Here is a 16,419-nt window from a genome sequence, read left to right as displayed (position 1 = left end):
ATGGTGAACAAAGTAGACTGCCCTCATGGAAATGTTTTGGTGTTCTAGTTTCAGTATCTAATGTATCTAATGTATCTAAGTGCAGATCTCCTTTTATTTGTTCTGTTGGGATTCACTGGACTTGAATTTGTGCATTCATGCATTTTTATCATTTCTTTGCCATTATCTCTTCAAAAATAGACTCCTCCCTATTCTCTCTCTCTCCTTTTAGAACTTATAAAGACTTCTGTTAAACTTTTTCACTGTGTCTTCCAGGTCGCTAAATCTTTTTTTATATATTCGTTCTCTGTCTCTCCTGGCATCCTAGTAACTTTTTTCAGGTGTATTTTAAAGTTCACTAGTTATCTTTTCATCTTGTGTCTAATCTGTTGTTAAATCTATCCTCTGAGTTTTAAATTTCAGTTATTATTGTTTTCACATCTAGACATTTTATTTGGTTCTTGCTTGCTTATTCTTTATAGTATCTTGCTCCTTGCTCATATTTTCAAGCTTATATATTAATTCTTTAAATCTAATATATTAATAATGACTATTTTATATTCTGTATCTGTTAGTTCCAGTATGTGAAATAATTGAAAGTCTGTTGATTCTCAGTATTGGTGACTGGTTTTCTTTAGTGCTCAGTGATATTTGAATGTAAGTCACTCATTTTTCTTGGAATACTGGGAATTCTTTGGCTTGCATATCTGTTTGCACTAACAGTCCAAGACTACTTTAAATTAAGCTTTTTGCTTAAGTTTTCTTCCCCTACAAATTGGTGAAAGTGATGAAAGAAGTTATTCTTAGTTTTATGTAGTAGTTTTGCTCTTTATACAGAATTGTGATAAACATGTCTTTTAATTTTGTATATAATATTAACAAAATAATCTTAATTTTTGAAATCTCACAGAAACATGTATTTAGAAATTGACTCCAAATATTAAAACTGCAAAAATGACAATGTGTTCTATATAGAGATTGTTTACAGCTTTATCTAAAGAAGAAAAAGAAAACCCCATATGCTTTGTTAAGGTATAAAGTTATCCAGAATAAAGTTTATCCAAAAATAAAATAAACTTTTATTTTATTTGAGAGAGAGAGGGAGAGAGCAAAAGAGAGCAAGGGAGAAAAGAGAGAGAGATCTTTTAAGGAAATGACTCAATTGATTGTGGGTGCTGGCAGATCTGAAATCAGCAGGCTGGAGATTCAGGTAAGAGTTGATGTTGCAATCTGGAGCCTGAATTCTACAGGGCAATTGACTGAAAACTCATGTAGGGTTTCTATGTTGTAGTCTTGTGGAAAATTCCTTCTTATTCAGGAAATCTCAGTCTTTGCTCTTAGACCTTCAACTTGATTAGATGAGGCCCACTCATTATGAAAAGTAATGCCCACTCATATTATGAAAAGTAATCTGTTTTACTCAAAATCTACTGATTTAAATGTTAATGACATCTAAAAAGTACCTTCACAGCACCTGGTGCTTGACCAAACAACTGAGCACCATAACCTAGTCAAGTTGACACATAAAATTAACCACCACAGGTGGCCAGCATTTTGGAAGGTTGTTTGGCACTAGGTGGGATTTCCCATGCTCTGGAAGGTGTACCAATAGGTCTGCTTTACTGATTCTGTTTACTAGCTGGTTCTTCAAACCGAAACTTTCTCACTTTTCCTTCTAATATCTGCATGCAGATTTTCCTAAAACGCAGGATCCTTCTTGGAGAGGTAGGTGTATCCAGTGATGAAGAGTCCCTATGCTACCCCTACCATGCTGGATCGTGGAACCATGAGCCTGGGAGGGGTCATGCCAACCAGATTGCCTCCATTTTAGTCTAACATGCAATCCCTTAGAGACATTGGAGTCCGCAGAATCATGACAGAGCAAGAAGTGCTGGCCAGGACCTCCCACTCATGAAGAAGCCATCACTTTGAATCTACCTTCTGCTTAGGATGAACTCTCCATATTTTTCTATAGAGGCTGCAGATGACAATGTGGACTTAGGTATTAAGAAATAAGTCAAGCAGGAACAAAACCATGCTAAATAATTTAGGCTCTTTTTCGCATGATAAGGCATCCAACCTCATGCTCATTATCTCAGAATGCGACCTCTGTGCTCCTGATTCTCAAGCTTCTTGAGTTGGCCAGGTGAACCTTACATGAGGAATTTTTCAGATGAATCTTCCATGTAGAAGTCTGTATCCTTGAGACCATTCTGTCAGTTCTCTCAACGTTTTTCTTAAATTATTGTTTCTGACACTTTCCTAAATAGGGGGAAGAGAAACAGAAATGGTATTTAATTTACATTTTAAAAAGAAGAGAAGCTATAACTATGTTTATCTCATTCAACTTCCTTGTTGGATGGCTCTATGACGGTACTTAGACAATATGTGGCTATTTGCCATGAGTGAAAACTTGACATAATAAGGACATGGGTAGAAAGAGAGCTATGCTTATGTTTAGGAAAGTGATGTCATCAAATAAAAAGATACACCAAAAAAGGTAATTTTAATTCCATAAAAAATGTCAACTTCAATTGCAAAACGTTCATATAACCAAGTCCTTAAAATATATCATTATTCCTAATCCCACAGCTGCAAATATAATGTGCGTATATGTACATAGAGTTGTTGAAAATTTAAGAATATAGGCATGAGGCTTTCTGTTGCATTCAGATAGTGTGAATTTAGGCTGTAAACCTGCATGAAGGCCAGCTGTGTTCACAAGTAAATTTGAGATAAGTAGTTTTCTTTGCAAGTCTCAGTGGAGATTAGGGATTATTACTAATCTATCCTTAGATTGGGAGTGTTGTTCTTTAGGGTCCCAGCTTTATTGGCATAGGGTCTCCTATTAGGTGCCTCATCTTAGGTTTTATTTCTCAGACCCTTGAGGTTGTGAAAAATGAAAAACTCAGGTTCACCTGGATTGGCAAATGGACTGGAGGCTAAAACCAGCTTCAGTGTTCTATTTTCCCCTCTGGGTTTCAGCTTTACTAAGTTTTTTGCTTGAGTATTCCTTATTTTCTTGCCATATTATAGATGCCATTAATAAGGTTTTAAAATATTTTATCCAGCATTGTATATTTTCAGCGCAGTGTTGGTCAAGGTACTAAGTCCACCATACTGCAGCTGTATATATAGATTTTCAAAAATTATAAAGAAATATGTGAGTAAATCATCTCAAATTTGAACTTTACAGATAAAGCTATAAATACCAATATTGATCTCAATATATAAAATCCATGAAAAATTCTTGAAAATAATAAGAGCCAATGTTTATTATATTCCTCACCAATTGTGTCAGGCATTTAAAATTTACTGAAACATTTAATCTTCATAATAACCTTGTGATATATATGCTATTATTATCTCAGTTTTATAGATGAGACACTGAGGCACAGAGAGGTTATCTCTGTTTTCTTAAAATGTAATTCAAGTTATGTTATTAAGTGGTGGAATGAGGATGGAAATCTAGGCAGTCTGAATCCAGAGTCTGTCAACACTATACTATACTGCTTCGCCCTTAGTTAAATATATACAAAAGTCCAATAAAAATGGCATGGCATGGGGTTAATAGTGATTTAGTGATTTTGAAGGAAGTGGGTGGGAGCTTGGGAGGGATCAGGAGCAGGAACATTAACTGGAGCTTTAAGTTCCTTCACCTTATCTATAGGGCTGCTCACTTGCACTGAAAAGATTTAAATCATTGAGATGGAGTCCCCCAATCTCCTTCTTCCTCATCTAAATCTATTGGCATCTTTACTCTTCCTCTTGTTCTCTGCTCCTGACCCAAGAAGGAGTCTCCATCTTTCCTTTACAAGAGTGACTCTCCATCTGGGCTCTCTGGGACCAACTTTGTCAATATTTTCTTCCTTAATTTTTTTCCTCCTTCTTAACTAGCTTCTTTTTCTGCCTACCAAAAACCCTTCCATTAAACTTTTTGTCACTCAAATACCAAAGACTGTCTCTTTCCCTTCTTTGTTAAGTGTTTTGAATAATAATCATGGTAGGCAGAATAATGACCTCCCCAAAGGTGTCCACATCCTAATTCCCTGTAACTTGTGAATATGTTACCTTACACGGCAAAAGGTATTTTATATATGTGATCGAATTAAGGCTCTTGAGATGGGGAGATCCTGGATTATCTGGATAGGCTCAGTGTAATCACAAGGATTCTTAAAAGATGGAAGAGAGAGGCAGAAGATAAGAGAGATCTGAAGATGGTAACTGCTGGTTTTGAAAATGGGTGAAGGGGCCATGGACTAAGGATACAGAATGCCTCTAGTAGCCAAGAAAGGCAAGGAAATCGATTCTTCCCTAGAGTCTCCAGAAAGAAAGCATCCCTCCTGACTCCTTGATTTTAGCCCAGGAAGATTCATTTTGGATTTCTGACCTCCAGAGCTGTAAGAGAATACATTTGTGTTGTCTACAGCCACTCAGTTGTACTAATTTTTTACAACAGCAATAGGAAAATAATACAAGAGTCTATGACTCTGTGCCCATATCTTCACCACCAGAAATCCTGCACTCATCTTCCACCACTCTACCCAACGGGCTCTCTCAAAGTTTCCATAATCTACCCATCAATCACTGCTGACTTCTTTGAGATTGGGTAAGCTTTTATCTGCCGAAAAAATTATCCAGCATAACTTTGAACTTTGATATTTAAAATTATTATTCAATTTATTGAAGTTACAAGTGAAAAAAAACTCAACAAAAACAACAAATAAAACAAAAGTTCATCCTTTAGCTCTCAGGTTCAACTTACAAATCTTATTCTGTTTATAAGTTTAGCAATTTTTAGCTATCACTTTTCAAGGGGCCTTGGATTACTATTTAGGAACATTTACAAACATACTTAATTAAACTCACTTAAACATTTCAACCTTTATTTATGAATTTAATACATTTGATTTGTCTCATAAACACTATAATGATCTATTTTTATAACCAAAACCTTTCCAAGGCTCTTAATTCTTATAAATCTGAAAAAAATGAGTAAACTTGTTAATATAGTGAAATTTAATTTCTCTTAATAGTAAGATGCCAACTAAAATCACCAGTCTAAACCAATTATTCAAGCACTACTTAAAAAAATCATGTTGTACAATCTATAGGTACACAATTTTTATTTGTCAATCATACCTTAATAAAGATGAAAAAGTAAAATAAATCAATTACTCAATTGTACATTTTAAATTGGATTATAAGTCTGAACTGTTATTTGAGTAGACAAATGTTCTTTAATGATATATGTATATAAAATACCAATGTCCAAAAAAACCTTACAATTAAGGTTTAACTCTTTTAAACACTCTACACTTAATTTTAAACCTTTTTTGTATTGAAAAATGTTTACCCATTTAGGACACAACTATGTTTTCCCAAACACTTTGAGAGATGCCTTTCTTTTCAACTGGTTGAAATGGCATAACAACAAAAGATTTTGGCTAGGACACCAAGTGCATTCTTGTTATTGATACTGGTGGGATATATGACTGATTTATAGTCAATAATTGAGGTATTGAAACAAACCAACTTTTTCTACACTTAGACTTGTGAATCTGGAGTCAATTTTGGCTTTTTTTTTTCTTATTTTTTTCCATATTGGTACAATCACTTGCAAAATCCTTCATATTTATCATATCTTTGACTTAGTGTTTCACAGTTGGTTTTCTATGAAAACTTACTTTAATAGTTGTTTCATTAAAAAAAAATTCTCTGTTTAAAACACTTTGAGCAATGCCGTTTTCTCTACCTCCCTCTGGGAGATTCTTATTCCACTTTAAGATGGTAAAATCTCTTAGAAATCCTATAGTGAAGATGCTTATCTTGGTTTAAGCTAGCATTTCCAAAATTAAATGAACGAGAACCATTTTTTCCTCCTCACGTCGCTTACCACCCCACACAGCTAGCAGTTTGGGAAATGCTACTCAAATCTGTCTGCTCCTTCCATTCTCATTATTCTCACTTTAGCTCAGGCCCTCATTATCTCCCACCTAGACTAGTCTACTTAGTCTTCTAAATAGAATCTCTGCTTCTTTTCATTCTCATTTTCAATCTATTGTTTAGATGCCGCCAGAGTGATCTTTGCACAACACATTTCTGAATGTGTCTCTCCTCTGTTCAGAAGCAGAGGAGTGGAAGGATTGGGGATCTGGAGACTTTGATTCATATCCTGGCCTTGAAACTAACTAGCAATGTAATCTTGGAAAATTCATGTTATTTGTCTGGGCCTCTAGTTTTTTTTCAACTGAAAAATCAGCAAGCTGTTCTAGATGGCTCTTCAGTTCAACTATAAAATTCTATACTTCTAGAATAAAGTACAAATTCCTTCTTTTGCCTCAAATGAAATTACCTCGGCCTACCTTTTTCCAACTTAATTTTCCATTCTTTTCCTCTTGAAACTCCACAGTTCCACCCAACTAGACTGCTACTTATTCTCCTCTCCGTACATTATGCCACGTCGACACTTTTCCTTTTCCTTCATCTCCCTTATATCTTGGATTCCTTACATCTGCCTCTACGATGTATAGTCAACTTTTAAGATGCATCTCAATTACTCTTTCCTTCAGGAGAGTCATAACACTCTCAAATCAGTTGGGATTTCTCGCAACTTTGATTTGTAACACCTTATGCCTCCATTTTAGCTCCTATTGCTCTGCCTTGACTTATATTGATGCATATGTCCTGTTCACCCATTAAGCTGTAAACTAAATTAGTGATTATTATCTTATTCATAGGCACTAAACAGAAGTCAACGACTACTATCTTATACATACTCTTTTGTGTGCTCAATTTATAATGTTTAATTGAAGAGAAAATTTTGAACCATTAGAGATATGCTTGAGTAAAAGCTGAACCTCTAATGGAAATACTGATTTTCCGTTTGGAAATAAGATATAATGTGAAGAAGATTTTTAAAACTTTTGCGGCATATATATATATATATATATATATATATACACACACATATTCATAAAACAATGAGATTTTATTGTCAACTATACATGAAAATATAAGTTTGAAAAATTACTTATCCAAACTTTTGGGACTTAGGTGTTTCTGTTTCCTCTTGTCTGAGTGAGTATCCCTTCTGTAGAGGTTTATAGCTCTTTAATTTTCTGTCATAATGTTTTCTTTGAAAATAGTATTTTAAGTAAATAAATGTCCCTCTATTGATAGGAAAAAGAAAAGCTGGGATAATCTTGTCAATTTAGCTATTTTGTTACTTCTCAATTTGTATTTGTCTGAGATCTGAGTCCTTCATTTGAACTTCATTTTGTTGGTGTTCCTTAAACATTGCATTCCAAGTCCCATTGTAGTCAAATTAAGCCAAAATAATTGGAAGTCAGTACAATAGATCCTACATATTGCTTTTGTATTAACAAAACAAAGCAAAAATCTTTAAGCAGCACTTTCTTGTGTTTCTTGTATCTTATACACATGTATATACATTAGAAAAATGAAATCCTGCCATCTTAAATTTCTCCTCATAGATTAAACATGAATTTTTTTTCCCAAGAGTCTCGGAATAGCTTCTGTTAGGGATGCTGCCGTGATTAGAGAAGGGAACAGTGTCGTGCCTGCCATTTGAATAAGGATATAGTGAGGTCTATAACACTGAGCTAGTCAAAAGGGAAGCTTGAAATATACATCAAAGGGAATTTAATCTAGGCAAAGTTAAAAATAAAAAGGTCCATTTCATGGAGAAGTGCTAATAAAAAAATTTCAGAGTGTGAAAAAGATACATCATCTGGGAAAAACAGTCTGAAAAGGGAGGATATAATGTTAGTTGGTTACAAACACCATCATCCAAGATTTCGTATGTATCAAAGGACTAGTGTTCACACTGAAGTACGTGCTGATTTAATGGATTTTTTAGTTTAGCTCTTTTGGAAGCTGTTAGTATTCAGCAATGAATAGAGCTACGGAATCTAATTTTTAAGTGAGAACAACCATGCTCATGATATTGATATCTCTGGAAGCATCCATCCAGTTTTATTTCTGAATGCATAATTTGCTTTATAGAGTTATAGTTAGTGTATCTTTAAGGTTAGCTATCTTGGTTGGTTGAAATCTACTACTCATGCAGCTGAAGTCAAGGTCATCAGTTCCATCCTCTCAAATGCCTGTTATATTATGCAGAATAAATCTCTATTATGGGGCTACAGACAATGCTAGAATTCCAGGTGGCCATCTCACACATACTTGCCACTGATCAAAAGTGAGTGGCTAAGAGAAAACCTATGATTCCTGTTTGAAAAAACAGCTCAAACGCAAGTCACACTGGTGGCAGCTCAGTATCTTCATTTTCATATACAAAATAATAACACATGTCTTAATGTGAAAGGCATTTCAAATCGTAATACAGAGAGTCAGCTAATGGTGCATACATGATTTATTCAAGTAAAGAGTTTTTCTATAATTATAATATTTATTACTAGATGCTGTGTTTCTAGCACAATGTTCAGGAAGAGCCCTTTTATGTTTATTTGGGAAAATATGTATCCAGTATTTCTGAAAATAGAAGATACTTAACAAGATAGAGAAAGGACTATTTTTGTCTTTTGGACTTGCGTATTAATTTTGTTTAGGTAGTTGCTCACCAGCAAGTTGAACAAATGATCTTTGACAAGTGAATATGTTGTGCACCTTTAGAGGGTTTTTCTCTGCAGGACATTTAATGAATTTTCTATGTGTTTTGTACTATAGGGATCTCTGACTTAGGATATATTTAGCTAAATTACAATTTGACAAAAGAAAGGTGACTTTCATTGCAATTCCAACTGAGTTTGGGTTGGATCTGGGATCTCTCCATACCTTCTATTTCAAAATTCTTGGAAGGGTTGTTTGGAAGTACAACTATTGCTAAGAACATCCCCTGTAAAATGCATGCCATACAACTTAGAATTAATTCTGGCAAAATAATAATAAATATTAATATACCAAATGTCCCAGTATCAAGGCTAAAAATCTTTATCATTATGTAAGCTTCTTTTATTTATAATACAGAGGAAATTGATCTTCATGATTACACCTATGAGGCATTCCAAGATATGAAGAAAGTGCTGAATTAATAAAAGTTAAATTATATTTGATGAAGTTTTGGAGTTAGTGTATTTGATTGTATTCTCTTTGACAATTGATTATTCATGTGTGATGTGTGGTATATGAAGTGACTTTCAATTTCACAGAATAGAGTCTATAAAACTTCTGAACAGACTGAGTTCACTATATATATATTTTTTTTTTTTTGTGGTACGCAGGCCTCTCACTGCTGTGGCCTCTCCCGTTGCGGACGCGCAGGCTCAGCGGCCATGGCTCACGGGGCCCAGCCGCTCCGCGGTATGTGGGATTCTCCCGGACCGGGGCACGAACCCATGTCCCCTGCATCGGCAGGCGGACTCTCAACCACTGCGCCACCAGGGAAGCCCAACAAAATATATTTGTATACCAATTTGTTTGGAACTAGGAAAATATGTTTCTATGGAAACAATGTTATATTGTTTATACAGAAAAATTTATTGTGTATCTATTATGTGCCACGCCATACAGGGATAAAAGAAAGATGACTAATACCTCCTCAAAGACCTTAAAACAGTGGGTGAGTGTGATAGAGGTAAATGTAGAGTGCTTTGGGGACACAGACAATGGGTATATAAATCATTCTAGGGGCCAGGAAGGGCTTTTCTTGGAGGGCCATGCCTGAGTAGTTTTAAAGAATAAATAAATATTAGTATATTGGCCGTTTGAGGAAGAAGGATGGTAACCCAAGAAGAGGGGACAGTATATGTGAAATCGTGGTGGCATGAAACAATAGGATATATGCAGGTAACTACTAGTGGTTTGAAGGAGCCAGAGCATGGGACTGATGGGGAGAACAGGGCAGCAAATTGGATGTATCACTTTGAAGCTATGGGAAGCTTTTGATGTCTCATTAACAGGGAAATGAAATCATTAAGTTAATGGTTTTTAAAGACTGCTCTGGTAGCTCTGTGGAGGGTCACTGGAAGGAGTGTCACAAGATACAGGAGAGCCAGGCAATAGTCAAATGCAGGTGTCCAGAGGTGAAGTGAAGGGGCCAGAACTACGCAGTCCTATAATTACCCTCATTAAAAAAGTCTTTGTCTTCTGCCTGCGTCCCATTCACTATAGAGGGTCAGATTAATCTCTTTGAACTGGTTGGGAAATAGTTACCAAACTGCTCTCCATTTCCATACTATTTCACTATCTCATCTGAGTCCTGTGGACTGATCTCCTTTCTCTTTCCTTCAGCCCGCCAAACCCCTGAAGCTTAAGAAAGTAGATTCCCATGTGAATAAGGGGTGAGAAGGTGGGCATGGAATTGAGGTCTTTAGCAACTCGTGCCATATTTCTTCTGGACTCTGCTGGGACCATTCTTATATAACAGACCCATAGGATTTATTGGATTGATTGGATGCTTGGAGAATTAGAGAACGGGAAAATTTTAGGATAATTCTCATGTCCAGTTCAGGTAACAGAGGTGTTATTTATTAAGATAAGCTTCACAGGGGGCTTTATAAGATGTGAGGGAAAGAAGATAAGTATAGTTCTGAGTATTTGGGACATCCAGGGGTGAAGACAGTTTTCCTGTAGTAGGGCTCAGGAGAAATGTGGCTGGAAGTATAGACAGGGGAGTCATCTTCATATTGGATCTCACTGAAAATGTACTTCAGATCAACTCAGAAGACTGCTTAAGGTAACTTGGAAGATGGAGGAAGGAGATACAGGAAACTCTGAAATTTAAGAGGGCAAGTTGAGGGAGAGGCTTTTTGGAAGTGGATTCTTTTATTTAAACCAGAGAGATCCTTTATCAACCCTACTCCAAATATCTAAAACATGTTGCCTTCAAGGGAAGGAATGAAGTTTCCTTCCAAAACATAAGACAGTCTTGTCTTCCTGGTAGAAGTGAGTATACAACCACAATGATGTGCTTACTCAGAGCTTACATATGATTTATAAATCGCAAAGTAGAATTAAAACACAAGAAAAAGGTCATGAATACGATATAATAAATATGTATAGTCTCTTCAAGTATCATGTTTATTCCGTGAGCAATAGTCAGAGCAATTTCAGCTAAATTGTAGATAAATATGGAAAAAGAAACAGCCAGGGACTTCCCTGGTGGTCCAGTGGTTAAGACTTCTTGCTCCCAATGCAGGGGGCATGGGTTCAATCCCTGGTTGGGGAATTAAAATCCTGCATGCCTCATGGAGAGGGGGAGAAAAAAAACAAACAAAAAAACCCCCCCAAAACCAAAAAACAGCCAAAGTTTAGAGAATTCTACAGAAACAATTCACTTTCTTAAATATTTTATTCTAACAGTCACAGGATGGCATGAAATATTCTGAAGTCAGAAATTCTGAAGAAGATTTTCTTCCTGTCAATTATAGCAGAACAAAGTAATGTATAATGAAAAGAAACCAAGGGTAACAAAGTTTTTCTTTCCAAGAGTGCTGTTTGTGAAAATTGTCCTTAGTCCTTTTCCATTTGTTAAAAATATTTTTTGTAAGTAAACAAAATTGAATGGCTATACTTAGCAGGGAAATTTGACCCTTACATGAACCAAGAAGTATAATACTTATTAGTAAGGTGAGAGTCAACTCAAAGCTCTGTTGCTACACCTGGCCTTTTAAAAATTCCTCAGTTTTAGGCATCTGCAACACAAGGCGAATTTTAATTGGTAAAAATATCTTCTAAGAATTTTTGGTGAAATGCAGTATTACATAGTATTTGCCCATTTTCACACATTTTAATATTCATGCTTAAAGTCTAGGGTTCTGTTGGATGGACAAAAACTATTTACTAAATCACTTTCACAGAAGGCTAATCATTCATAATTAATAGATAAATTTCATTGAATGGCCAATAAAATTGATAGCATCTTTTTATCACTGCCTCCCATGATTGTAGGTGTGTATGACTGAATCTTGTCCCATACAGTCGAACGATAGGATTCAGTACCTTATACTGCATTGCTTGGCATATAATATTCTCTTTGGGAAGCTGACATCTTTCCTTCAAGACATATGACCAGCTCAGGAAACCACTGCTGACATTAGGCTCTATTCTGCAGATGTTACACAAAACTGCAGGATTTCAAATATGGCATTGCTCCAGAAATGTATGCTATTTTTCTTAGACAGCACAGAGTAATACAATAAAAAAGTCACATCTAGTGTTAGATTTCATCTTATTTTTCAGTTCACACCTTCATCATCATGACATCAGCTTTTCAGGTTGTAGCCATAGATCCATGGGTCAGATGAATTAAAGCATCAGAGTATAATAGTCCTTCCAGGATGGGTTTATGTTTCCAAGTTATTATTGTTTGGCACTCAGAGCATATTCTCCTATTGAAAAACTATACTGTAAATGATAGTTTACATTCCAAGCCTATTCAACCTATGATGCAACTGAAATTCTTAAAAATATTAATGAAATACAAGAAAACATTGTGACTTTTTTCAGGATCTTAAAATATACGTAAACATAGAATATGTTAAAAGAATTTAGAGAATACTTTTCTGACATTTTCAACATTAATAATTAAGGAGATGCATAAAAAAAATATAAGGTGGTTTAAACTTTTTTCCAAATGGTAGTGCCTGTGGAAAAGCAGGTTTGACTGAAAGGTAACAGAGTGAACAGAGATGTTTGAGGAAATTCTGAAAAAGACTTGGCATTTTTAAGGAATTTGGAGCTAAAAGGCACCTCATTTTTTCTGTGTATAGTTTAACTTCAATTTTCACTTTTCCTTCATAAAGTTATATCATTATCACTTCTTCCATGCATATGAACCATGACTAGATTAAAAACTGTTACTTTTTTTTGTTTTTGGTGGGAGGAAGGGGGTTCATAAATGGAATAAATCCACAAGCCTTTAATTTAGAGACTAACATTTACTGTACTCTTAAAGCAAAATTTCTCTATTTAATTTGTTATATATTAAATTCATGGTCTCCCTTCTCCTAGGAGGTTGACTCTCACTGTCTCTCTTTATCTTCTAGCCCACTTTCCCATGCCTTCTCTTTCCTCCTTAGATCTGTTTCCCAGAAAGAACATAAAAGATTTATGATTCAAATTTCTTACACTAATTACCCCCCTGCATTCTTTTTCTCTTCCCAATAGCTATATCATACAGTATTTTAAATTTCTTACTTGTACTTTTAATTTTTCTGTAAACATAAATAACATTTCTTAACTCCTTATTTTGTAACTATTTATACCCTTCTCTTCAGCTCCCTTCCCTACTTTCATCTTCTAATTTCTATTGTCTCTTCTTTTATCATCAAGGACGATAACTGTGGCAAAAGCTGATAATTCTCACCCAATATCCATTCCTCCCCTCTGTGTTAGTAATAAAATTTCTATTTTAGCTGGACACATAGCTGCCCAGAATAGAAACTACCTTCCCCAGTCTCCCTGTGATCAGGTGTGGCTGTGTGGTTGGCCAATAGGATGTAAGTAGAAGTGTCCAATGTGACTTCCAGGAAATGTCCCTAGAGGGAGAGGCCACATTTTCCTCCTTCCTGCTGTTTGGAATGTGGATGTTATGTCTGATGCTTGAGCAGCCATTTTGGGTCCTGAGGTAGAAGCCCCATGTTGGTGGAAGAAGCATGGGTCTCTCCCGATGGCACCATACCAGCCCTAGACTGCTTATTTACAGACTCTCTTCATATGAAAGGACAATAAACTTCTGTCATGTTGAAGGCACCAGTATTTTGAGTTTTTCTCACAGCTGAACCCAGAACACTATAATAGTTTTACTCTGTTTTGTAACCAAAATTAGGTCTTCTGTGATTAGTCCATAGGTTGATTTGAAAAGTTGAGAGCCATAAATAGTATTCACCTAATTATAATTGGGTAAATATTGTTCAATACAAAGTCAAGAAGTTCTTTTTTTGGTGCATATCTGCAAAATTAGCCTGTATTTTTTTGCCCAATCTTACCCGCAACTTTTCCAAAATAGCATCTGTTTTGTTTAGTCTCCCTTTCTTTCATTCCTACTAGAGACCTCCCTCCTGGAGCCCTGTATCTTCCTGTCCCAGCTTTGGACTTGATGATTTCTAGACATGCTGAACATCTGTCATACTAGCCTGCCATTCAGTGCTGTCAGGAAAATCTATTAATAAGGCCAAGTGTGAAAATGACATCTGCCATTCTTCATTTAACAGGTTAGTTGTGGGGAAGAAGCTGGTATGGGAATCCCTTTTGGGTCTGTAAAATGCTTTTATGGGCAACTACCCCATGAATTCCTTTGAACCTTACCCACCATTCCTATTTTTCTGATCAGTTCTATTTTCTGGTACAGTGCCAGGCTAATACAATTCATAGATTCTCATTTTGATTCTTTCTATTCTAGATTCATAAACTCCTGTTTTTCTTTGTAGGTTTTTCTCTTTTACTCTCTTTGTATCTCTGAGGGTCAATATAATAAATTGGCCAAGTGCATGATCCCTAGAGTGAGATAACCTGGGTGTTATCCCAGCTCCATTACTGATTGGGTGTATAATTTTAAACAAATTAACAATTACTTTCCCTTTCTCTAAGCCTCAATTTCCTTATCTATAAAGTTGGGATAATGATAGCACCTACTTCATAGGTTTGTTGTAGAAATAAGCGAGTTAATCCATGCTTAGTGTTTATTGCAGTGCCTGGAACATAGAAAACACTCAATGTTACTTATAGCTGATACTGTTAACAGTAGCATTAGAGATGTGAATTGGCCAAGGTCACACATACAAGAGCCTGAGTTCAAACCCAACTTGGCTCCAGAGCCTGAGGTTTTAACGACCATGCTGTGCTGTTTCGTGTGGAACACATGGTTTGAATGTTTCTGTTGGGGAACCAGCTGCCGTCCAGAATAGTAGTTTGCAGTTATGTGTGTGTATGGTTTGTGAGAGGTGAGGGCTTAATGTGAGACAGGGAGCAGAATACCTTGGTCCCTTGAGGAGGCTTTTCTAAGTACATATGCCTGGAACCCCTTCTGAGAAAGTTTGATAAACTCCGGGGGATGGGCTGCGGCAGGGATGTGTATTATGAATTAGCTCTCCTTGTGATCTGATGGCCCCTCTAGTTGAGAAAGCTGCTTTGGAAGAAGTTGCCACATTTTGCTGAAGCGGAATGAGTCTGCTAACAGAAGTCCTAGGAAAACATCCAAGAAGAAAGTCAAATGAAAAGACAAAAATGTTTGTAGGCTCAGTATGTATGCCCTTTGGAAACATTCAAAACAATCAACATTTTTCATTTTTTTTTATACTTTCACTGCTGTGACTCATATTGGTACATGCAAAACATACTTCTGCAGCCTCATCACTCTTCTTAAACAAAATTAAGCTAGTTTCTATTCAGCTAGTCTTTCCCTTTGATGAGAGCTTTAGTTACCTATTAACAGTATCAAACCTATATATAATCCCCCAAATGCTTACTGCTATAAATTACCTTCAAATACATAATTCAACAACAACTAAAATAAAATAAAATAAAGATTGTTAAGGATTTTCCAGTACTTCAACAAGATATTGTCACATTGTTCTTTTGTCCTAAACTGAAATCACTAAATCAATGCCATGTACTAAATATATAGATTTTAAGCAAAATTCTTCTTTTATTATAACATAAAGAGTTAAGATGCAAATAACTTAAAACACGATAGAAGTGAAAAAGTGAATGCATATTAAGTAGCTAACACTTATATAGGACTTACTGTGTATAGGGGACTAAGTGCTTTACATGTATGAATTTATTTAACCCTTACAGCAACCCTGTGAAAGAGGCTCAATTATTATATGCCCACTTTTGCAGATGAGGAAATGGAAGAAGGTTTACGTGCCCAAGTTGCATAGCTAATAAAGTGAGGGAGCTGAGATTTGAAGTCAGAAGTGTCTGGCTCCAGAACCTGTGAGCTTAACCATAGTGCCTTCCCTAAACCAAAGGAGAAAGGAGAATGGAAAAAGAAGTCTGTGACGAGTAACTAAGAGATATCATATGATGAGCATAAAATAAATTGAACACTCCTTTATTATTTTTAATATATTTCTGTTTCTTAGAGGGTTATAACTATCTAAATTTCAGTTCTTTAAGTTATATAAGACAACTTAGCTCATCATGTCATTCTAGGACATCTCTTTCTCCCTGCCCTCCCTCTCCCACAAGATCTATAAGGCTATGAGGTGTTGTACATATGCACACAAACGCTTGTGTTCTCTTGGGCTAACCCACTGGTTCTCAAATTTTAGTTTATATCAGAATCACCTGAGGGTGTTCCAAGATGACAGTGTAGGAAGATTCTGAACTTACCTCCTCCCACGGACACACCAAATCTATAGCTATGTATGCATCATTTCCTTCTGGAGAAGATCTGAAAACTAGATGAACGGCTTCTCCACAACAGAGGATAAAAGGACTGCATCAGGT

The sequence above is a fragment of the Aethalodelphis obliquidens genome, unplaced genomic scaffold (genome assembly GCF_003676395.1).
Source record: "Aethalodelphis obliquidens isolate GAN/ISIS:26980383/991018 unplaced genomic scaffold, ASM367639v1 scaffold10, whole genome shotgun sequence".
Taxonomy (NCBI): Eukaryota; Metazoa; Chordata; class Mammalia; order Artiodactyla; family Delphinidae; genus Aethalodelphis; species Aethalodelphis obliquidens.
The sequence above is the reverse complement of the archived record's forward strand: the minus strand, read 5'-3'. Positions refer to the sequence as shown.